The 25,279-nt window shown below is 41.9% G+C and overlaps 1 protein-coding gene across 5 annotated transcripts in view; it reads left to right on the forward strand.

Annotated features, from left to right (window-relative positions):
- FGD3 (FYVE, RhoGEF and PH domain containing 3) overlaps positions 1-25,279 on the forward strand; it is a 120,430-nt gene that overhangs the window by 11,260 nt on the left and 83,891 nt on the right. The window lies entirely within an intron of this gene.

Consider the following 25,279-nt stretch of genomic DNA (forward strand, 5'->3'; position numbering starts at 1 on the left):
CTTAAACTTTTGGCCTCTTTTTATTCTTTCTTTTTCAGCTTGCAGGCTCTGAGAAGAAATTCTCTCTTGGTAACTCTACCCTGAGCAAATATTTACATTCATGAGATTCTTCTACTTTAGCAGTCCTTATGGGCCTTGAGCTTGGTGCAGGGTGAAAGTTACTGTACCAAACATTGGGGGTGGGGAAGGAATGGGGATAGGAAGCCTGAAGAAGCCTCCAAATGGGATTTTACCTGTTCAGCGTGTATCGGTTGTCACTCCACAAACATTGATGTATTTCAGAATGAGATTTGCAGAGATACCACAGAGATATCCTGCCACTGGCCCTATGCTTGTGATTTGAATTTCACTTATGTCTTCAAAATGCTGAAAAAAATATTTTTGTGTAAAAACTGAAGTGAATGGAGTAGTAGAAGGAAAGAGTAAGATGGAAAGGAAGGAAAAAGTGAATGGAGTAGTAGAAGGAAAGAGTAAGATGGAAAGGAAGGAAAAAGTGGAGAGTACAGTGCAAAAACCATTGCAAGGGGTGTAAGAAGACATTTTGAAGGAAGAGGGGTTTAAAGTCAAAATTGCTTAAGAAATCTGAAGTTGTAAAAGAGGAAACCCATACAAAACGCAGTTTGAAATTAACCTGTGGACGCTGCAGAAATAAATGAAAGGTTCTCCGAGGTACAGAACAACAGAGAGCTGACTCATTAAGGCAAAGGAGGGAGTTATGTCCCCTAAAACCAGTGGGTGAAAATACCACCAGATTTTACCCTCATGTGTGTTATTTTTTTCTCTAGACTTTACTGCTGTTGTCCAGCAGCATGCCCTGTGCTGGCTGCACTCTGAGAAAGGGGGAAGATGACCCTGAACTCAGTTCTTACACCCTTTGTGGGCGGTTTCTTATGGGGGATCTTAGCAGAGAGATGTGGCCAGCGATGCAGCATCCTCTCCCAAGCTCATCTCTCCCATCTTGGGTTGGGGCTGTGCAGGGAGTCCTGTGGCAGCGGCCTGGCCCTTGGGCTGAACACTGCAGCTGACCGCAGGAGCACAGGAGAGTATGTACTTGTATGGGAGAGCTGGCCACATAAGCAAACTGGGCACTGTATTTCCTCTTAAGTTCCTGAGATGAAGGGATTGTGCCCCTGCAGCTAAATTTGTACTGCTGGTTGACATGGTTCTGCTGGAGCCATGGCTGAATGTATAATAGCTTACACTGATTAAAGGTCTAGGCCCCAGGCTGTAACAGTGTATAGCTACATGTTGGAACTATTACCCCTTGCACTGGAGGAGCATATATGGTTTTTCTATTATTTTTTTTTTCCCCTGTTTGTTGGATAGCTGCAAAGGCTGGGTTGGGGGTGGGTAAATTTGCCTGCAGGGAGATCTCAGCGGTTCCAGTTTCCTGCTGCAGCCAGGTGTGCCACCTCCTGCATTGCTCCCACCGGCTGCGGGAGGTGTGCGCTGGGAGTGAAGCTTCCCATGAAGGAATGAACAGCGGCTGCCTGCTGAGCCCTCCTGGATCTGTTCCACTAATGACTATTGAAATTCTTGCAGCTAGTTTCTCGGCTGTAAAAATACAGAGCCAAATATCAAGGTTGAGGAGAAGAACCACCCTGGTATTATTGTGCAGTCAAGAAATTAAGTTCTTGAAAAAGCCTGCCTCATCCATACTGTCTGGAGTTTCTGCAATTGGGTTGTTGGTCTGAGTTACGGCTCCTTGACTTTAATGGTTGTGCAGTCGAAAAAGTTGCTTCACTGGGAATGCAGAACAGATGCTCTTCTTATTAACTTGAAAGGAAAGTCTAATTTTTTTTAATTTTATTTTTTTATTTATTTCCCAGAACATGAAAGTCCCCAAAGTTATTTTAAAAATTGCTAATCCTCTTTTTAGGACAAAGAAACTGTGGAAATGAATTTTGAGGGTAAAGGAGCTGCTGTGTTCATTTAGTGCAGGGTTCAAGCTCTGCCCCTGCCCTCAGCCACTGCTTCAGCCATGAAAATCTTTGTAGTAAATGGTTATAGAATAGCTGGCAGCAAGAGGTACTTTTATTTTCAGTTTTCTTCCCTCTTTTTCCCCCAGCTGTTTAAAAATGGGATTGTGTCGTAAGACAGGAGAGTTCATAAGCTGTCAGAACTTGTGGCCTCCACCAAAATAGACATTTTCTTCTGTCTGGTAACAGATTTAGGGGTTTTAGTAGATCTTATTAAAAAAAAAAAAAAGTTCATTTCTAGTTGTTAAGAAGATATGTACAGAGTGGTGTCGTTTTTTTACTTGTATGTTCAAAGTGTTAAACCACTGGATTTTGACAGCATAGTTGGGGAGATAGGTGCTGTTCATCCCTGCTACTGTGTACATGGGCAAATAGAATCAGAGAATAGTTAGGGTTGCAAAGGACCTTAATATCATCTAGTTCCAAAAGTTGCATTTTGCATTTAAGCTGACACTCCCAAAACAGTAAGAAACCTGCAGATAAGTTGCTCCATTTGGGGTACAGTGTGCACTATTTTGATGTTCCCTTTTCTCTCCTCCATCCTTGTTGAATTAGGTTTCAAGCAAGACCACTGTTGAAAATTGAGCAGGATCTTGCTTAATGATTATTATGGCAGCAGAGCCTCCATAGGGTGATGTCTTGTGTTCTGTTTAGTGGACAGTTGGAAACCCAAGACCCATAAGGGTGTCTAATTTGGGAATGGCTTGGTGAAATGCTCTTAAATGCCTTAAACTGGACATTTGATTTCCACTATATCTACTTTTGCATCTACATTCCTTGAGTCTCCCAGCCACACAGGTATTAGCTGCTAAGACTATATTCCAGATCTGCCAAATGCTTTAGATTATCCTGTCTTCTGTTTCCTGATTTATTCCATTAGCTTCATTGGATGAGCCTCAGACTGCTGCTGAGTCCTGTTACCTGTTTGTCCTGCTTCAGGATGACTGTGGAACCTTTGAGTGCTACGGAGGAGGCTCAGCATTGGCCTCCCACTTGCTTTTATCCATTTCTCAGTGTTCTTGATATTTTACCTCGCCTGAAATCTCTGGTACCTTCAGGATATTCCTGATGACATCTCTTTCCAAGATGTTTTTTAGATTTTTAAATCCAAAACCTTGAGGTTTAGCTAGATCATGTCCATGCAGTTTTGATACTGTGCTGCTGTTTCCCTGTCTCCCACCCCCACCCCTCTAATTTATGTTTCTCTATCTTGTCATGGTAAAAGAAAATGATCTTGTGTATTAAATCAGACTTTTGAGACAGTGTACTCTGGGTGTAGTTTGCAGAATTCTGGGTGTGGTGGTATGACAAATACCAAGATTGATCATTGTTGTCATTCCATAGAACTGTGCATCCCTATAGGAAATCCCTCAGGTGCCCTGTCTGTGAGGAACTACACACTGAAAACTGCCTTTTTCTTTTATTTTACTATGTAGTGGGGGGTAAAGAAGATGAGTCTTCATCTAATGTTTATTTGATTAGTAAATTCATACAATCATAGACTCAATAGAATAGTTAGGGTTGGAAAGGGCCTTAAGATCATACAGTTCCAACCCCCCAGCCATGGGCAGGGAAACCTCCCACTAAACCATGTCACCAAAGACTCTGTCCAGCCTGGCCTTGAACATTGCCAGGGATGGAGCATTCACAACTTCCTTGGGCACCCTGTGCCAGTGTCTTACCACCCTCACAGTAAAGAACTTCTTCCTTATATCTAACCTAAACTTCCCCTGTTTCAATTTGAACCCATCACCCCTTGTCCTATTGCTACAGTCCCTCCTGAAGAGTCCCTCTCCAGCATCCTTGTAGGCCCCCTTCAGATACTGGAAGGCTGCTATGAGGTCTTCACACAGCTTCTCTTTTCCAGACTCAACAACCCCAACTTGATTTATAGCTCCCATCAATCCCCCTTTTGAAATATATTAAAAATGTTTAAATATCACGTGCTTTAGTTTCTAAAAATACTGCAAAATCATCATTTGCAGTGAAACCCTCAAAATTTATTTTTTTTTTCATGGCATATAATTGAAGTTTCTCTTTTTAAGATTTTGGGTAGGATTTTTCAAAGGGAGCACAGTTAAAGCGGAGCTTAATTCTATAACTTCCATTTCAGTTTTGTTTGGGTTTTTTTAAGACTTGAAAATCTGGTGGTGGTTTTAGGTCTTTTTAAGTTAATGTGCATGATTGCAGTGGTGTCCCCTTGCTGAAAAGGCATATGGCAGACCGTAAAGTTAGTACTTTTCAGTCTGCCATAATGATGGAAGAGAATACTGTCATTTATTTTGCTTAGAAGCTGAGTATGCAGAGTACTTTGTTTTTTATTTTTTTGTCAACTTTGATGTTAAAAGACATGTCCCAAAGGAATTTTACATTTTTATCCGTGACACTTCTGCTGCAACATCTTGAGGGGAGGTCACGCTTAAAGGGATTAACAGAAGATGGAGCAAGATAAAGCTGTGTTGAAGCTGCCTGAGCAGGAAGTGCTTTGCATGGGTATTGATTCTTCTTGGATGTCTTATAATGTCAGTGGGTAAACAGTACAGGACTATAGTCAATCAGCCATAGTGAATGCCTGGAGATGCCTAGAGACAGGGAATCTGTTTGGAAAATGCTTATCCAAAAGGGGAGCCTGGCCTGGAAATGCTGGTGGTGATGTTCAAGTTGCTGTTAAAATTACGTGCAGAGTTCTGCTTAAAATGATGCTTCTTTATTATATGTTTTTTAGGTAGTGTTATGGCTGGTTAATAGACTTATGGAAATGTGTTGAATGAATGTGTAATTAGTGCTGAATATTATGCGCAGAATAAAAGAAATGTAATTTGCAAGATCTTCATAAGGACTGCATTTAGAAAATAGGTTTGTTTTTTCATGTTAGGAACATGCAGAAAGCTGCATGTAGGTTGTTACTATTTCCTGCTTTGGCTCTGACTTTTATTGAATTTGGTTTTCAGTGATGAAGAAGCATTCCATGCCTTTATCTGACTCTTAACTGACCCTGAATTTGTCCCCACTGCCTGTGCCCAGCTGCCCTGTTCAAAATGGTGCGGAGGGTCTTCATTTAAACTTGCTGCTATTGATTGAAACTGTAGTGTCTGGGTTTTTTTTTCTCCTTTTAAAATCTGTTAAATGTATTTTTCAGAGCTCCCTGCTGGATTCACAATTGCAGGATTTGAGCTAGTTTGCGTAAACAAAAAACCCAACACAAAACCCAACAAAAACTGGAAGTCTGCATTTTTTCTGCGTTGTTATTTTTGTGTCTATTTAATGGCAGTCATGATAAAGTCTGATTTATGTATGGTTTGTAGCATAGACTCAGCTGTGGATTTTTACAAGCAGAATTTTAGTGTGCTTAGAAGTGTTTGTAGAAGTTAGATAATGACAGATTTGGTGCTGTGCCCTGGCTGAAATACATAGCATGTTAAATAAAGGTACCGACATATCTGATCTTGTATCTGGAGCTTGTCTAAACATGGCAGTGTTGCTGCTCTCTCTTCAGGCCCACCCTGTACAGGCCTGTCTCTTCTCTACATAGTCTGAATGTAAGGGCTAAAATCTAGTTAAATACATTTACAGTTTTTGTTGACTATTGAAATGAAATCCCAAGTGGTTTTTGATTTGGGTTTCGTTTTGTAGTTTGGTTTTGGTTTTAGTTTTATTTTATTTTTTCTTTGCTGTATTAATTGCAGCACAATCCCTTCTTGAGAGCAGTCAGCAATATGACTTCTGGGCTGTTTTGCAGTGCTGACAATTGTCTTCTATGTATTTGGTCTAAACCAGCAGGTTCGTGCTCCATCAGTCAGACTTGCTTCTGAATCCATTCCCAGCACTGTAACTATTACAGGAGGTTAATGCAAACACAGTTTCTTCCTACCCTCAACTTCTGTCATACTGATCATGTAAAAATAACAATTTCTGATTAAATTTGAATAGTTTCTGTTTGCTAGTCTCCAGCAGTGCTCCATAAGCTGTCTTCTGCTAAGTCATCTTGGAGGCAGTCAGGACCTGGCTCTCTGGGGCTGAACGTGTGAAGTAGGCTGAGATATGGTCAGAGTAGTTAAGGGTCTGTTGACTGGGAAGACAGCAAAATCTATATTACAAGTACTGTTTTTTTTTTGGGGGGGGGGGGAGGGGCTTGGCTTTTTTTTAAGAAGGCCTTTGAAAATAACATCATCTGTTGTACACATGATTAAGTACCTCTGTCTCAGCTGAGGCAAACAGCAGATCCTTGGCAATATGAGCTCAATTTTAGTTTGCATTATATGTTGTCAGATCCCTGGATGGATTTGCCACTAGGAAAGGAATGTTATCTTCTGCATTCTGGTTGGCTAACGCACTGTTAAAAGCGGGCTTGCAGTGTTTGTTAGCTAGGGTGCACCATACTCTTACGTCATGTAGCCAGGATTATTCTTTCTTTTTATGCTTTCTACTCTCTGCACAGTCATGCTTAGTGGGATGACATTTCAAAACATTTTTAGTGCTTTAGGCAGCCTGCAATACTAAGCAGACCCTGTACAGCAGGAGATAAAATATTTACCAGTGTCTTGTCAGGAAAAACAAAGATTCTTCTGAGTTCAAAAGGAGTCAGTATATTTTCTTGCAATTACATCCAGCTTTGTAAGACAAGTGGTATTTTGCTCACGTTTAGGTCATTAAGTATGCTCAGAAACCTGAACCAAACTCGGAGTTCCCTGGAAGTCATGGTGCAAGTTTTCCCTCCTTTAAGTTCAAATGCTGGGTAAGACTTAGATTATTTTTAAAAGTGTTTTAGGGTACAGATTATAAAATAACATCAGCATTTAAGATCTAGGCTATTTAACAATTAAAGATTTTCCTCACCATATCAATATCTTTAGGAAAACCCCAGTCTATTATAAGTTGTTTTCTACTATCTTTTCTACTAATTACAGGCTTGATACGGGTTTTATCATTTAGGTGGCATGACAGACTTCGGTCAATAAGAGCACAAAATGACAGGGACAAATGTTTGCTGTCTGTTACACCCCTCTGTTCCAATGGGAAAATAAAAGTAGGAAGAAAACTTTTATTTTCCCCTTCATTTTCCCATTTGTGAGATGAGTATGAGTTCATTCTGATAGAAATGAGTCAACGAGACTCCATTTGCAGTTCTGCTTATGAAAAACATGGGTACATCTAGAAAGGCTAGATTGTTTTGCACTTGGGAGATTAGGGCAGTTTGCAGCAGTCAAAGGTGTCTGTCATTCCTGTGGTGAACATGAGATGTTTTAGGATCAGTGGCGCAGGGGGTTGCATATATACCTAATGAAGGCAGTGGGAAAAGTCAGAGCCTGGATGCTAAAAAGTGAGAGGGTTTTGGTTCTGTCAAAGAAAAGAGCTTTGCAATGATTTTTTTCTGTGGGGAATACTATAAACTGTTGGCTCTGCAGCAGTTCTTGGTGTCTTACAGGGAGTCACAGTGGTAGCAGAGCTTGTCTTGGTGTCTTATACTGCCTAATCAAGAAGACAAGCATGGCGAAGAGAAGAAAAGCATCCTGTGCATTTCTGCAGCAGTTCACCAGTGCTCTGCTGGTGTTGCAGGAAACTCCTAATTGTTAATATTTTTAGTAATGCTTCACCCTCTTGCTCCCCACTGTTGCAAGCCTAGTTACTACTGTGCTGGCAGACAGCATACTTGGCACCAACGTTAAAGGCAACACTATAAAGATGTATATTTAAAGAATCTGTAAGATGTATGTCAGGAGAAGATTTCTTTAGCTGGCAGCTGGTGCAGTGGCAGAGTTATGTCTGTTTGTAGTGAATAAACTGGCATTTAATTGAGTCCTCAGAAGACCACAGATCTCCCCTGGAAAAAGTGGGTGTTGTAGGAAATTCTAGATATAGCCGTGCTAATTCTCGTGATTTATGAGAGTTTCTTTCTCAGTTTCTTTCCATGCCCCTAAACATAGGGTTTGCAATCCCTAATGGGACATGAAGACACTGCATTGAAGTGGCTTTACTTGGCACTGTGTTAAGACATGTTGGTGCCTTGAGCTGTAACACAACTTGATTCTGGCATCATTGCTGCACTGCAGTTCGTGGAGGAGGGCTCCTCTTATCATACATGCAGAGTTAAGAGGTTTTTATCCTCCTAGGACTAATAGCAAGGACCTTGGAGCACCAGGGGTACATGCGTGGGCAGTATACCCATTATTCATTTTTTTGTTTGTTTTAATATTTTAGTCTCCTTACTTGCCTTAAGTATTTTTAGATGTCATGCAGAAGCAGCTGGGCATGGAGCTGGGAGGTTACTGGAAGGTGAGGTGCTGCTTTTAAGTGACTTCTTTCAGCTTTCCTGCAATTAGGCAGACCATGTTTACACTCAGTTGCTTGAAAGTTTTTAATCAGGAGAACCAGAAACTTACCCTGTTTCCAGTACTGATTTACACTGTATAATTTAAACAACTGAACCTTTAGAAGTTAGTATACAGTACCTGCAATTTAATCTGACACTGAATCAGCTGCCTTTGAGCATTGAGGTAATGCTTTTTGGTCTTTGTCAGCTCAGCTGGACTTGGCAGCTGTTGAGGAAGTTGAGAAGATTGTTTCCTCTAATCTGTTGCTTTGTTACCTCTAATCTGTTGAAGCTTTTTGTCTCTTTGTTAGCTCATCTGGGGCAGTTGAGGACTTCATTTGGAGTATGGAAAGCAAAAAAAAAAAGAGGATTAGGTTATTTAAGGCTGCCCAAAAGCTTGGTTCAGATCTAGGCTAGCTTATTACCAGCCAGGCAGCTCTTTCTGTGAACTGGTCTGTTGGTGTTTTGAGTAACCTTTGAAGTTCCAACTTGAACTGGAGTGCGTGAACACATGGTCTCCCTTGCAGCCAGATGGACCAGCTGGCTCTCTGTGGCATCGGCATCTATCAGTGGCAGCTGCAACTTGGGATACACAGGTGAGCAGTCCCTCACAAATATTTTTCCAGTGGGTACTGCCTGTTAGAAATCCCTGCTGAGAAGCTTGCTCTTGCCTCCTCCTGAACAGCCTGGGCTTCATTTTAAAAAATGCTGCAGTGGTTGGCTTCTCTCTTGTGTCAGGTTTGGGGAAGGACTTGATTTGGTTAGTAGGTGAGGCATATAAACAATGTTTGGAGTATTTCTGTCCCTGGTTCAGGAGTGGGAAGCAGTTCCAGTTGGTATAGTCCATATTAAGATGTATTCTTAGTTCTTAATGTTTAGTAGTAGGTTTTATTTAGGTTAAAAGTATCAAAGAAAGGAAAAATAGTTTAAGTCAGCTCTGTCTGCATCAGCAATAAATGTGGCCTAGAAAAGTGGGTCTACAGAAGGCAGTGCTGAGGACCCTACATCTGCCCTGTGTGTTTGGTGGTCTTTTACATTAATTAGGCCAGCTCTAGGTAGGCCCTGTGGGTTGAATGCGTTAGCTGCTGTTGGGTGCTAGATGCACTCACTAAATGCCTCTTCTGTTTCTTCTGAATGGTATCCAGGTCGTATGCTCCCATGCTGCAGAGCTACAAGCCAAAACTCAGTAGGGTAAGGCATACAGGGAGACTGGCTTTAAAGGATCTCTCTGGTCAGGACTGAAGTGGGGTCGGTGACATATTCATCATCAGCCCCATGGCAAGCCAGCACAGCAGGGTTGGACAGCCAGCTTGGTGGGGCTGTTCTCCAGTTGGGTCTTCTTAGTGTTTTTTGCCCAAACCTTTGATCCCACACATGAAAGGAGCATCACGAGCGTATTGATTCTGTATGCAAAAAGTGTACTTTTGGATTAATACTTGAACTTGATGAAGTCTAATTTGTGTAGACCTTGAGAAGCAGAGCCAAGTTGTGCTGCCTGGTTTGCCTTCTCCAGCAGTCAGATTTTCAGTGGTTTCAAACAGTTAAAAGTCATTTCCATTCCATTGATAGCTGTGATCTTCCACAGCTGAAATTGTTTAAAAGTTCAGGAAGATACTGTTGATTTTCTACCTTAGAACTTGATTGACATTCTTCTTTCTAAAATCTTTTGAGTGTTTCCCAAAGGCATCTGCCCCATTTACTTATCAGGTTTGCTAAATTACCTATTTAAAAATCAGTGTCTTTAAAGTAACACATTTGGGGGGGAGGGGGTAGTTGCTTTCATAGTTGAAGCATTGAAACTGATAGAAGTTAATTTTTTGGTGGTGATCCTGGCAAAAGCTTTTACTTTTCTTTCTTATTTTTTCTTTCTCTTTAGCTCCATTAGGAGGTTGTTGTAGTCACTCTTCTCTTTCTGGCTCGGTCTCTTACTTCTCTTCAGTGATGTATTTTTGTTGTTTTTCTCAGAGGTAGTGAATCTTGGCTTAGAGAGCAGAATGTGTGTTGAGAAGGAACAGAAGAAAAATAGGAAGTTTGTTTTCTAGTTTAATATTTGCTCTTTTATTTAAAACATTGCAGCGTGCTTGTTGGCATTGATTAGGGCAAAAGTAATTTGACTAAAGTTTTCTTGATGTCTGTGCTGGAAACGTACAGCTTTTTAGTAGCTTTCTGAATGCTTTTTGGTAGCTTTTGGACAGTAAGTCACAAGTAACCTGAGTTTCTCAAATTTGAGGTGAGGCCATCAGATCTCTAGATGTGTTATGAGAGGCTTATAGCTGATCCTCTTCTAAACTGTACACCTGATGGAGGTTTGTACTTCTGCTCTTTGCATTTCTGAGGTCCTATGTAAATATTATCTCAGCTTAGTTTGTTTAGTTTTACTTTTCCAGTAAGATTTGCTCAGAGGAAAGGTTACTTTCAGTGCAATTCTGTGTCAATCCACCAGATGACACTTGATGCTTAAAGATGAACGACATCCATGTCTCTGAATTGGAGAGGCATCAATTTGACAGATGGACCACTCGGTGGATAAAGAACTGGCTGGATGGCTGCACACAGAGTTGTGGTCAATGGCTCAATGTCCGGCTGGAGATCAGTAACGAGTGGCGTCTCTCAGGGATCAATGTTGGGACCGGTCTTGTTTAACATCTTCGTCGCTGACATGGACAGTGGGATTGAGTGCACCCTCAGCAAGTTTGCCAATGACACCAAGCTGTGTGGTTCAGTTGATACCTTGGAGGGAAGGAATGCCATCCAGAGGGACCTCGACACGCTTGTGAGGCGGGCTGATGCCAACCTCATGAAATTTAACCATGCCAAATGCGAGGTCCTGCACCTGGGTGGGAGCAATCCCAGGCACAGCTACAGGTTGGGCAGAGAAGAGATTCAGAGCAGCCCTGCGGAGAAGGACTTGGGGATGTTGGTTGAGAAAATGAGACATGAACATGAACCGGCAGTGTGCACTCACAGCTCAGAAAGCCAACCGTATCCTGGGCTGCATCAAAAGGATCATGACTAGCAGGTTGAAGGAGGTGATCCTGCCCCTCTACTCTGCTCTTGTGAGACCTCACCTGGAGCATTGTGTGCAGTTGTGGTGTCCTCAACATAAAAAGGACATGGAACTGTTGGAACAAGTCCAGAGGAGGCCACAAGGATGATCAGGGGACTGGAGCACCTCCCGTGTGAAGGTAGGCTGAGGAAGTTGGGGCTGTTCAGCCTGGAGAAGAGAAGGCTGCGTGGAGACCTCATAGCAGCCTTGAAGTATCTGAAGGGGGCCTATAGGGATGCTGGGAAGGGACTCTTCATTACAGACTGTAGTGACAGGACAAGGGGTAGCGGGTTAAATCTTAAACAGGGGAAGTTTAGATTGGATATAAGGAGGAAATTCTTTCCTGTAAGGGTGGTGAGGCACTGGAATAAGGTTGCCCAGGGAGGTTGTGAATGCTCCATCCCTGGTAGTATTCAAGACCAGGTTGGATGAGGCCTTGGGTAATATGATTTAGCGTAAGGTGTCCCTGCCCATGTCAGGGGGGTTGGAACTCGATGATCTTAAGGTCCTTTCCAGCCCTAACTATTCTGTGATTCTATGATTCTATGAAAAGATGAATGCTCTTGCATTTAAAATTCCATGGTTGATTCAGAAAAATCATAAAATTCAGAACATTTTATTTCCAAAATGTAAGTTTTCAGTTGTGTGTATTAGAACTGTTTATATGCTGTACTTGGCCTTCTCCAATGTGCTCAAAAGAAAACAAAAATTGAAGGGAGACTTTTTTTTTTTTAAATAAAGGTTTTGAACAAAACTGCAGGTAAACCCAGAGTCATCATCATGTTCTGATGCGCTGTTACTAGACATGTTACTCTTCTTCAAGAGAGGTTAATGGTGGGAGGAAAGACATTCTTAAGGTTGTATTCTTACACTTAAGCTTATTGGAAGGGAAGTGTTTTTTGTCATCCTTTTGTGTAATGGAGTTCTGGTGTCTTTGCAAGCTACACCACAATATTGACAGTAATTGCAAATAGGTAAATGGTTTAGACACAGCTTTGTCAACGCAGAATGTTCTTGAGCACAGACCTGTCCATGCAAGCCAAGCTGTACTGTAAAACCAAGGGAAGGTTGTTCTGTTTTGTACCAGTGCAGAGCTGAACTCCCTTTACGACACTTATGTGACAAGTCAGAGGATTAGAACTGTGGTGTTAGCATACATCTCCTGTGTGTATTTTTGTGCATATAGAAAACAGAGTAGACAAATGAGCCGGAGAATTTTGCTGTAGCGGTATTTATTTTTTTTAAAGTCAATAAAATAGTATGTTGCAAAAGGTCTTGGGAGATGTTTTTTGTCAACCTGGACTCATGCCATCAGATACTGAACTTGGAGTGAACAAGTGCTGGGAGAAGTGGGGTTCTGTCCCTTTGGACAGATCCCGGAAGGGTGCACATCCACATCTCCATGCTCAAACTGTAGTTACTTCAGCAAGAGCTTTGTAATGTGTAACTGTCTCACTGCTGCTCATCCTGAGAAGCAGCTCATAATTAGAGATGCATCGTACTTGGCTGTTCCAGTTCCAACCGTGTAGTATCTAGGAAGCTTATAGATGTGTAAAAAGGGCTGATGGGTGGTTCATGGGTAGAATACATACATTTATATGAAGTAATCTCCCTCCCACCAACTAACTTGTTTTGTTGCACCTCTTCACATCTTTTTCTTTACCCTCTGCTTAAGATATTACTAAGGTGCTGTGCCTAAGCCGTGTGATCAGTTACACTGCAATTTTTGGAAGCAATGTACCTCAGTGATGTTTTAATCAAAAGCTTTAAGATTAACCTAACATCTTACTGATACTGTCTTTGAAATAACACAACTTGAGCACCTAGCACACAAACTATATTACTTCTTCCACTGAAAAACATCAACCTGTGGTTGTGCCTTACTTGCTTTCCAAGTAACTTCTTTGTATTTGTTTTTTAATTTGTTGAGTAGCTGGTTTGCATTGCTCAGCAAAAGGTCTGCTTTGAGGCCCTTGGTCCCAGGAAGTACTTTCGCTTTATGTGGCTATGACTTGGCATTAGTGGTTCAAGTGACTTTCTTGGAGACACTTGACATTCTTGTTGCTCTTGATGCTGCTTGTGATAATTAAAGGAGCCACAGTGCGTACAGACCTTTAACAGTGGCATTTGCAATCTGACACATCGGGGTGTAGTCCCAGGATCTGGGAAATGTTCTCCTGGTAAAATCCATAATCAGTTAGTTAGTGACATTGCAGTTTAGATGCTGGCAATTCCACCTGTGTTTGGAATCTGTCCTAACATTAATCTGGGGAAAAACAGGGATGGGTCATTTTCATTACTGGACCCTTGGTCAGGAATTTGTTTCAGGCTCATGACTGGAAAGATTGTGTTGTCTGTCTGTTCACAGCTGTGGGTTTTAAGGAGCTGCAGATTGATGCTCTGTGGCCCACCCTGTAGGTTTCCACTTCCTTAACTTGAAGGGAATACAGAGGAGGCTTGTAGAATTGCTCCTGAATAGTGACCTGGCCTAGCAATAAGTTTTTTTCTAAATGATTGTAGAGAAGAAAACAAGGAGGAGAAATACTGGACATGTGGAGCTGTAGGCTCCTCCTGAGAGTAGGCTGGAGCAGCAGGATGGGTGTCTTCTGGAGAGCTGCTTCTCAGCCCTAGGTTAGGAGCTGCTGGAGCTGAAGGAGTGTCCATGGGTGGCAGTGTTGGCTGTCAGCCTAGCAATTCCTTTAGTTAAGGTTCAGGTTTGTAGAATTCAATGTAAATGAACAATCATGGAATCACAGAATAGTTAGGGTTGGAAAGGACCTAAAGATCACCTAGTTCCAACCCCCCTGCCGTGAGCAGGGACACCCCACACTAGACCATGTCACCCAAGGCTTTGTCCAACCTGGCCTTGAGCACCGCCAGGGATGGAACATTCACAGCCTCCCTGGGCAACCCGTTTCAGTGCCTCATGACCCTAACAGGAAAGAATTTCTTCCTTATATCCAATCTAAACTTCCCTTGTTTAAGTTTTAACCGGTTACCCCTTGTCCTATCTCTACGGTCCCTAAAATACAACTCCAGAACTCAAAATCAAGATGTGCTTTAAACACCGTGTACACTTTCATTGAATTAGTATAAAAAAAGTGGTAATCCTGGCAACTGCTTTGCTGGTATTTTATTTATGGTTCTAGGATTTAAGCTGACTTTTGCAAGTACACAGTTCTACGTTTTTCAGGTAATGTGCATTGTCTTTAGCCCGGACAGAAGTTCAGATGTTGTCCCGTTCCGTCAGAGGATCGGTCTGGGATTAGTTTGGAAATAAAGTTCAGAATGGGTTAGTTGTAAAGCTCTGTGGTCTGTCTGCATGTGATGCTACAAGACCTGACTGTCAGGTTAGCTCCATTTAGGTGAGAGGTGGACAGTGCCAAACACAACTTGGAAAGCTCTTAAATGTCAGGAGAAACACTGAAGTTTGTTTGGAGGGTTGGCAAAATTGAATTACATAATTCCTTTCTAATTTAAATCCTCACCTCTCTTTCATTTTTGCTTCCTCCACCCTTCATACCTGGGCAGTGTATTAAAATAGAGGAATTGCATGTCTGATGGCACAAGAGCTAAGGAGGGATGAAATAGTTTACAGGGCATAGTATGCATTTGTCATGTTCCTTGCAGCTCTTCCCTTTCCATCTATTACCCAAATATTTTGTTTTTAATTTTCAATCTTATTTTTCTTTTCTTAGAATTGTTATGGTCAACTCTTTTGTTACTCCTCAGTTTTGTTTCAAAACCCCACAAAAGAATTATGCTAAAAAGGTAAAGCAGTAGTTCCTAGACAAGCTGCACTTTTAAACTGTGTTCAAAGGAGGTTTGAAATTAGGTGATGCGAGTTTATGAATCCCTGATTAGAGGCAAAGTTAAGGGACCATGACAGATTCATTGATGATCAACCTCAGCCCTGATTAAACATCTGTTGAAGCTCAACTTAATAAATTACAGCAGATTACTGCTGCCTGAGATGCAGTTACTGTTTGTGGGGCTCTGGAGGAGCCCCATCACAGTGTGTTAGGGGGACTAGTAATAGCAGTCTAGGGGCTCCATCCATTCTGCCCAGTTTGCTGCAAGAGATAAAGCCCCTTGTCCTCCCTAACGTCAACATAACTGCTTGTTTCTTTAAAAAAAAAAAAAAAAAAAAGAAAATCCAGAATCTCAAGGTGTTCTACTGAAGGGAACAGAAGATAGTGGAGAAAACTTCATTTTCTTTTTGATTAAAGAGGATCTGAACAGATCCTGAAGGCAGACAGAAGGCTGTAAAGTTTGAAGGGTAACAAAATATTTGGCTTAATGTGAATTTGAGCTTACTTGTGCGGAAAATCATGTTTTACAGGTTGGAGAAGAGTGCAGCAATCATAAGGAGCTTCAGTGCAGCTTGGGTTAGTGCTGGTGAAGATCACCTGGGGCTTGGGTGGTTTGTGTGATTCTGGCACATCTTCCCGCTGTGGGGAACCCAAGGATTTCTTGAATATGGTGTTTTGCCTTTCCTCACTGTGCTCAGGTGTGTCCAACTTCTTTTTTCCCTTTATTCCGACAGATCCAAGATGTGTTGTGTTCTGTAATCAGTATAATAGTTTCTCGCCTTTTCACCTTTTTCATATTCATTTAGCAGTATTGAAAGATATTTCCTTGAGAAAATGAGTTTCTTGAGCCAAGAGTGCATTGCCAAATGTTTGTCTAAACCATGTCATTAGTATGGACGAAACAAATGATAATAAGCACAAATTGAAACCTCTTGGCACTAAGCTAGAACAAAGAACTCTTTTGACTCTCTTGTGCCAAACATTTAAACCCATGCAAGAGACTGTGCTTAAAAGAACAACATTCAAAATAGAAGCCCTGGGTACCATAAAAGAGGCAAGTTTGTACAAGACAGGAGGGCCTGGTACTTTATTCCTCAAGCCAGGATGTAGTTTCATGGCTATTTGAAAAATAAGAGAACAAAGTAAATCCTTTTCCTGCAAATACTGAGCTTGTGCTGGCTCCAAAGCATCTCAGGCTGGGCTCTGGTCATGGAGCCATGGTCCTCAGAACAGAAATGCCCAGCAACTCGTGGGGATGCTGCAGAGTGGCAGCTGGCTCAGAGGTTGAAGCACTCAGTCCGTTGATTCGTATTTCTTTGGTTCCCTTAAGCAAAAACCTGCTAAATCTTAGCCAGGAGGTGATTGGATTTCTGTAATAGATATATTATTTCATGTCAATAGAAATGTTACTTAATGAAGTGCTTTGGGGTTAGGTTTTTTTTGTTTTGTTTTTTCTTTTTTTTGGTAAAGTCTTTTGCATAATAAATCAGTAAGTCTGATTAATTATGATTGAGCATATTCTGAAATCCAAGATGAAGGCTTTAGAATATGATTGAACATATTCTGAAATCCAAGATGAAGGCTTTAGAAATGACAGGCTTGAGTTGAGTGTGCAGGCGCTGATTTTTGATCGATACAGTGCAGACATTAATAGGAATGGCCAGATTTTTTCTATTTATTTATTTATTTTATTTGTGTCCCTACAGTTTTAACTTCTTCCGTGGTGGAGCAGGCTGCACTGATTGCCATGCTAGGCAAGTGCACTGCTGCAGGTTCCTGGCAAGGAAACCAGGTCATTTGTACCTCTTGAGCCTGATAGAGAAACGAGCAATTGAGTGAATTGTAGCCTTTTTCTTTACAGAAAAAAAAAAAAAAAAACCAAACCTAAAAAGACCTTTGCTTTGTTTTACATGAAAGCATACATGTACAGATAATTGCAAAAGCTGCAGAATAAAGCTTTACATGCAAAATCTTTTTTTATAAATCAGAAAGTGGAGTGATAGTCCATACTAAAATTGCAAATCTAATCATGGTCTCTGTTGCTGTGCAAATTTCTGCAGAGTAATTTGTCTAACACCATTTCTGTTGTTTCTGAATCGAGTTGGAAACGAAGTAAGAGAAAGCAGCAGAGCTCTGAGTCCAGTTGTATATTTAATTGGAGGGAGACAGTGCAGTGCTCTAACTCCTCTGGCAGGAGGTGCTTGTACTGAGCTGGAAACCAGTGTAGGGGAGAAGACTCTCCTATTATCATAGGCTTACAGAATGGTCTGGGTTGGAAGGGGCTTTCAAATCTCATCTAGTCAAATCCCCCTGCGTTGAGCAGGGACATCTTCAACTAGGTAAGACTGCCCAGAACTACATGTAGCCTGGCCTTGAATGACCACCATGTCTCTGGAAAACCTGTGCTAGGATTTTACCACCCTCATTGTAATATTGGGCTCTGTCACCTTTACTCATGAAAAGTAGCTGCTGATTCAACTAAATTAATTCAGTTAAACTTTTCAATTCCTTTGTCTAAGGCTGTTGTATTTTTTTTTAATTCCTTTGACTAAGACTGTTGTATTTTGGCATATGGATGAGAATTGGTCTCTGTAGCATTCCATATTTGCATATAGGTCCTTATAGAAATACAGTTTCTGTTCTGCATAAATTTACTTTGATATAAATTTATGTATGGGCCTACCTGCCTTTTGCCATGGGCCAACCAATACCTTTAAAAGCAATTTTTGACAGAGGACAAGACCTTTCAAACATTAAACCTTGTAATGGCAGCTGTGGAATGACCCTGCTTCACCACAGCACAAAGAGGAAGCACGTTCTTTGAAAAACTTGAAGTTCTTCTTGGAAGCACTGATTTCAGTCTTTAAAGGGAACAACTTCTTTGCAAATATACTTGCTGCCCAGTGCAGAAAATCTGTGTGGTAGAATAATGTGTTCTATTTAGTATTTCTTGCAAAAAAAAAACCAACTTTTTTGCATTGTGTCTATTCTCTGTGTGTTCCTTTTTTTTATTATTATTTTTTAGTGGGACTTTGGGGGGGTGGAGTGGGGTGTCCTCTCCCCATTCCCCCGCACAGAATTGCATAATCTGTTTGCACTGGGCCATGGCTAATGTATGGATTTGCTTTCTGCAGCACCTGTGATGTTCTACCAGTATGTTAGCAGGGGAATCCCACAAGAATTTCCCTGCCTCTCCCATGGAGCAGGGAGGAGGTGTATGCATCCAGAATACTTGAACTTCATTCATTTACTTTGGCGAATGAGAAAACAGAGGCTTTTTTTTCCTCTGAACCAATACTAGCAACTTGTTAGCTGTGAGGGGGGAGAGGCAGCCCTGGCATGGGAGCTGGGCAGGATGACCACTGGCCAGGAGTCTGCTCCAGTGCTGCTCTTGCTGGGAAACCTTGGTAACATTCCTTTTTTCTTCTTTTTCCATTCATTTTCAAGCATTCTTTGTTTAGACTGTGAACAAAGTCTTGTTTTGGTAAGTATTTGTACAGTGCCTGCCTCTCTGGGCTCTGCTTTCTCTTGGGGATTGTTAAGTGCTTTTGTAGTAATTATAAAATTAAAGTTAGACGCTGGAACAAGCTGCTATCAAAGTGCTCTCACCAAGAGCAAGGACTGGCATTCCTCATCCCAAATCTTCTGAAAAGGTTACCTACATCAAATGTATCCACATCCTCAGCTAGTTGCAAAGACTGATTCTCTTCACTGCTGTTTCTCTTCCCACTTTCTTCCTGCACTCCTCAAAGCACCTCTAAATTGTGTGTCCACCTTTAGAGCTACATGGAGGAGACCATGACCATGGTCACTTAGGAGAGGGTCAACGGAGACAACTGCTGTGGTTTGGAGGTGTGGGTTTATCTTCGTTTATTTATTTCATGGAGAGGATGAGATGCCGTGAGATTCTGGAGGACCGACTGTGTCTGGGCTTTGGCAGGAGAATGGATAAAAGTAGCTTTAGAAAATGCTACTGAAGGTGTCTCTTTGCAGTTTGCCCTTTTGGGAAGGATCCATGCCTTAAATGCCCATTTTAGGATTTGGCAAAATAAGTACTTTTGGGCATTTTCCTGGCTGTCTTTACTGCTGAACTTTTTCTGGTATCAGGATGATATCGGACCTTTACAGACCTGAGCACTAACAGTATGTTGCTCTCTTGCACTGCCTGCTGTGGCAGCAGAGATGGGAATTTTTGGAATAAAGTTGTTCATTGATGTATTATTTGTGAATAAGTTTTCATTCCTGTTGTTCTTAAACAGACGATGCATAAAATTATGAAAAGTTAGTATAACAGCAGCAAACTACCGCTTTGAGAGTTTATAGTTAGAGGGAATGATTGTCAAGGTGAATGTGTGTGTGTATATATATTTATATAAAACATATGTACGCATGTAGGTATATATGTATATAAAAAGTAAGAATTATATGTATCAAAAATTTAAAAAGAATTGGCCTGGCTCCTGCTCTTGCTGAAGCTGTTTAGTGTTATGCACCGTTCAAAGTACACAACTGGTTCCCCTGGACAAAGGCTATCTTTGTTTTTTGTGTGAAGTCATGGTCTATTTAAAGCCCTGTGTTTTAATAATGAATTTTGCTGGAAACTGGAGGAAGTGAGACCATAGGGTTTTGTCTTGATAAAAACCAAATTGGAAATTGCAGAGACAGCTGTGAATAAATACACGTCACATTTTATTGTTTCTGCTTTCCAGTTTTGTTTCTCTGATTTAAATGTTTTGGAAGAAATTAAAAAGCTCGAATCAGTGACTTCATACAAGTAAGTTTTATCTACTTTTAAAGCATGTGCTGACCATGGACAGAAAATGAGAATGGATTAAGGCACTTCACACCTTTCAGATTTGTTTTTAATAGGTTTCGTTTAATTGGACTTGCCGGACTGACCATGTTCCCCCTTTTTCTCACTCTCACTAGTCGGGTCTTGGTTTTCTCCTGACACTCCCTGGCATGGTTTTAGAGTAGAGCACCCTGGTGACGTGCAGCCATGGGCTTAAAGTCTGTCTTCAGGGTTTGCTGCTTCAGGTAATCCTCAGCATTGCCTGTCTGTTGTTGATGTTAATGAAAATAATAATCTATTACTAGTACAATGAAATTTAATACTTTTATTGAACATGTGGAGTGAAATGGTTGTATCAAAGATATCTTATAAAGACCCATTCACCTAGTTTTATTGCAGAATATATGTATTTTTTTAAGAAGAATAATTAGCAAACTTCAGTAGCTGAAGCTATTTGAGACTTAAGTCTTTTGACACCAGTTTTACCCTGCAAGTGATTTAAACCTTTCGCTTTTTTTTTTTCCTACGGAAGTGTCTAAAATAGGTTGCAGAAATCTGTATGACCAGGGCAAAATTTTCTGTTTAGGTTGTTCATGCCTAAAACAGCCAAGCTGCTATGGTCAAAAAGGAACGTATTTTGGCAGCACAGGTGACTGGCAGCAAAGCTAGTTTAATTTTCTCAAAATCTATTAGGTTTTCAAAACCTTATCTTTCCACTGAACAGTGATAAACACCCATTTCTGGCTTAATGCCACCAAGGAAACTCCAAGCGGGTTGGAGCAATCATCATTTAAAGTTGCGGTGCCCTTGTAGTAAAGTGATCTTCTGAAAAAATCACTTCAGCTTCCTTTCTGGTGACTTGGACTGGGTTAGAATGTGTGGAAAACCTGCATGGCTCGCAGAAAGCCTCGTGGGGTGTCTGTCTGCCCACACAGCCAGCTCTGCATAGGAGGAAATGGTAAAATACACCTTGCAAACCCCAGACAGTCCCTGTGTGTACCTCTGTATAGCTTCATTTTCATGAGCTGGCTGTTTCAGTTGTAGTTGTTCAACTTGGGGAGCTATAATGTATTTACCCGGTGTGCTTGTGTAGCTCTCGGGCAACTTGATAATTGTAGAGTTTTTGATGGTTATTCAGATGCTGTTATTCCATTAAAACAATGCCTCTGTTGCACAGTGCTACTGGATGGGTGCTGCTGGATGGGTGCTTTGTGGCATCTTCTGGTGGGGGTTGAGATTTTTTTGTTTTCCTTTTTCTGCATGCAGCTACTGATACTACTAATACACAGCGCTTCAGGAGTCAGCATTACGTACACAGCGTTGCGGTTAGGCAAGCTGACAGGGTTTTCCTTTGCTTCATTTGCAGGTGAAAGTAGTTGCCAGTATTAAATAAAGAGTAAACAAACAGCAGGTGCCTCCTTGTTCCCTGTTTTGCTGTGTGCACAATTTGAAGTGTTAGTTTAACAATGGCCTTTTTTCTTTTTTTTCCTTCTTCTTTTTTTTCATTTTTTTTTAAATAACCTCTTCTTCCATCAAGAGGTTGTCAATAAATCTATAAACTACCAGCAAATGAGAGATTAATTCTTCAGTTCTTTGCATGTGAGCATTTATAATAAAAAATGTCAAGAAGATTGCAGGAGGATCACACAATAGTAAATAGCCATTCACTTGTCATTTTTATTCCATTTAGTCTTCTTCAATAAAAGACTAAAATCTGTTGGGTTTTTTTTCCCTCAGCTTTGCACATCTGGTATCTTGCCTTGTTACCAGGAGATGCAGGTATGATCTGTATGTTGTGAATGCTCCATCCCTGGCGGTATTCAAGGCCAGGTTGGGCGAAGCCTTGAGTGGCATGGTTTAGTGTGAGGTGTCCCTGCCTGTGGCAGGGGGGTTGGAACTGGATGATCTTAAGGTCCTTTCCAACCCTAACTGTTCTATGATTCTGTGGTTCTATGTTGGTATTAGCCACTTAATCCCAGGGGTGTAGGCTGGTAAGAGTCTATTGCTGCTTAGGTGTTAGAAAGTCTAAACCAGGAATGCTTTTTCATTTGTTCAGGAAGTCTCTGAAGAAACCTGCTGACTATCCTTTCCAGACAGATGGATATGTGTGATTTTTATATATGTTTCAATGGGTACATACCTATACATGTTCCTTGACTTCTGATAAACAATATATGCTATTCCTGCAATTTCTTGGCCTTGTACTGTGCTTCGATTGCTGCCTTTGTCTCTCCCTAGCAGGCTAACTTTTAAAGGAAAGAACAGTACATCTGAGCTGCTCCCGTGTGGATTCCACTGATCCTGCTGAACTTCCTTGGTAGTCGACATTGTGGCTTTTTAACCTGGTTTCCTGCAGAAGTGCCAGTTATGCAGTTTTCTCCCTGTCCCCTGGTGCTCAGTGACTGGGGGCTCGTTTCTGAGCAGGCTGATAAAAGGGACAAAGGGCTCCAGAAAGGTTGTTTTGTTTTTTAATTTTTCCTTTCATTTTTCCCCAAAAGTTATTAACCAAATAGGCAGGTTTCTGGAAAGGAGGAGACAAGTGGGCAAAGCTCTCAGGTTGGCAGCCACCAACTGGGCAATGGATGCATGAACTGCTCCAGATCAGGCCCCCACCCACGCTGACCCATGCACAGTGAGAAGCTGGTGCTGGGCTCAGGGGATGTGCCTAGGAACAGGCCAGGCCAGGTGTGCCCCCCTGCTCCTCCGCTCACCCTGCAGCCCTTGGGCTACTCTGGTGTCTGGCTCTCTGGATTTTTCAGCATTTTAACCCTTCCCCATTACTTGTTTGTAGCAGTTTTTTGCCAGTGCGAGCACAGTGTTTTGCTGTGTTTGCATTGGCAGATTTAGCTCTGCTCTCCCTTCAGTTTGCATAGGAATTGGGATTCTCTTTAAGTGAAACTTAGTGGTTATAAAGCTGTGTCATGATTTAAAACCCGCAGAGGGCTTGTTCACTCACTCCCCACCTTCTTTCCCTCCCTCTACTCCCGGAGGGACAGAGAGGAGAATCAAAAAGAATGCAACTCCCACAGATTGAGATAAGAACAGTTTAGTAACTAAGGTATAACACAAATCACTACTGCTACCACCAATAATAACAATGATAAAGGAAATAACAAGGGAAGAGAATACATCACCTCACCACCAGCCGACCGATAACTCACCCCCCCAGCCTGACCAAGCACTGACCCATACCTTCTCCAACCCTGCAGACTCCCAGCCCTTCCGGCTAACTCCCAGTTACATCCTGGGCATGACGTGCTGTGGTATGGAATACCTCTTTGGTCAGTTTGGGTCAGGTGTCCTGTCTCTGCTTCCTCCTGGCTTCCCCTCCTCCCTGGCAGAGCATGAGGCTCACAAAGTCCTTGGCCAAACCAAAATATCCTTGTTATCAGCTCTGTTCCCGAGCCGAAAGTCAAAACACTGCACTGCACAGGCTACCAAGAAGGAGAAAAATGACTGCTACTGCTGAACCCAGGACAAGCTGTGATGGTGGGGGCAGCTGCAGGAGTACAGAAATTCACACCGCGTGAGCTGAGTACCATGTCGTCAGCAAAACTTACTTTTATTGTGATGCTATAAGTAAGATTTTGGTTTATTCGTATTACACTTCTTGATTTGTGGCCTGGTAAAGAAATGTTTAGATCCTGTTTGGCTGCAGCGGAAAACACAAATATGTGGATAAGGCTGTATGCTCCTTGCTTTGCAGGAAAGTGGACTATGTTCCTGCTGGGGTTTCTCCCCTCCTGTACCAGCGGTATGTCTTCTAGGGATGGTATACGTGTAGATGTAATATTACTTCATCTTCCTGCTGTGAGATGATGTTGGGAAAAAATTTTTTTCATTTTATTAATTTTTTTCCCATCTCTCAAAGGAAAGATGCTCTTGCAAAAGCTGTATTAGTCAGAAAGGGACCCAGCTTAGGCTATTTCTCTCACCAGTTCTTCCCTGTCCTACTTGGTGGGAGGTATCAGGCGCATCTCAGGTGGTGCTGGGATCACAGTGATGTCTCTGGGGGGATGAGGAGGGAGTTCCAGGGAGAAGGCTCTGGGTCTGGGGCAGGCGTGGGAGCAGTCACTTACAGGGTTTCTGCAGTGAGTCTTTTGCTACCTAGTGCCCAGCTGGCTTGTGACTGTTGTGGTGTCCTCACCTCAGCGCTGTCCTTTTGTGTGACTCACAACTCGGTTCCTTTCTTCCTGACTTAGCTTTTTAAGCAAGCCCACTGGAAATAAGTGAACATGTCGTGGAATTTGGAGGGGTTTGCCTGTAGCTGCTGTGCTTACAGACCCAAAATGGTCTGCTGGGTGATGCAGGCTTCTCGGTGTCCTCCAAGCAGTGAGGATGTCTGGCTAATGTGCCAAGGTGGAACGCTGTTCAAGAGCTGTTATAAAAAAACCCTTTAGCAGTTCCTATGTATTCAGATGGTGCATGGGGACTTCTTCACGTACAAAAGTTAAATGCATTCGTAATTAATGGTAAACTGATGTCTATGGAGCTGCTGTTGCTTTGTGGCAAATATTGGACAGTGAGTTTTGCACTTGGTCAGAAGCACTACATTAATGTCACTACCTAGCAGCTCTTGAATTGATACAAATTAGATTTGTAGCACATATAATCACTTTGATGAAATTGTATTGACCATCCTGGCCAGGATTTTGGTTGTAGGCTTCAGCCTACCATGTCTTAGTTTAGTTGACGTTTAATGGGAATGCTGACAAACCCAGGGAGAGGAACATGGTGGTGGATGAAGTTGGGATCTCACTGGGGCAGCAGCCTGGAGCAGGCAGTTGCAGTGCCTGCCCTGCTTTTGCTGATGGGCTGTTCTCATTTCTGCAACCAACAGAAAAATCATTGGGGTGATCTGTTTCATACTCTGCCTGATAATTGTGCGTAACAGAAATGCTGCCCTGCATCTTAATAAGCTGATGCTCCAATTTGAGCCTTCCTGAAACTAATCATCCTTGCTACAGCCTCAGCTCTGCAACAGGTTCATCTTTCTCAACGAATTTTTAATTGGAATTGAGCATTAATTCCCATCTGTGCAAATTCTAATATGTAAGTGAAGTTCCAGTTCTTCATCCCCTCCTTGGAGGCTCTTACACCACACTTGTTTCAAACAGCATCCCCCCAGCATCACTTAGCAGTTTCATGCTTTTCAGCGGTATGGAGTCTGGTGAAAATGAAAGTAAGTGCATTGTAGTGGTAGTAGTAAAACACATTTTATTCTCCTGGTGCACAGTCCCATGCAGCCTGGCGTTAAAGCATTTCACCAAGCAGCAGCATTGCCATCAGTGAAGCCCCCACCCCTTCCCACATGTATTTCCATGGAAACCCAGGGAAGGC

This window comes from Pezoporus occidentalis, unplaced genomic scaffold, assembly GCF_034315485.1.
Source record: "Pezoporus occidentalis ecotype Australia unplaced genomic scaffold, CSIRO_AGI_Poc_V1 ctg212, whole genome shotgun sequence".
Classification (NCBI taxonomy): domain Eukaryota; kingdom Metazoa; phylum Chordata; class Aves; order Psittaciformes; family Psittacidae; genus Pezoporus; species Pezoporus occidentalis.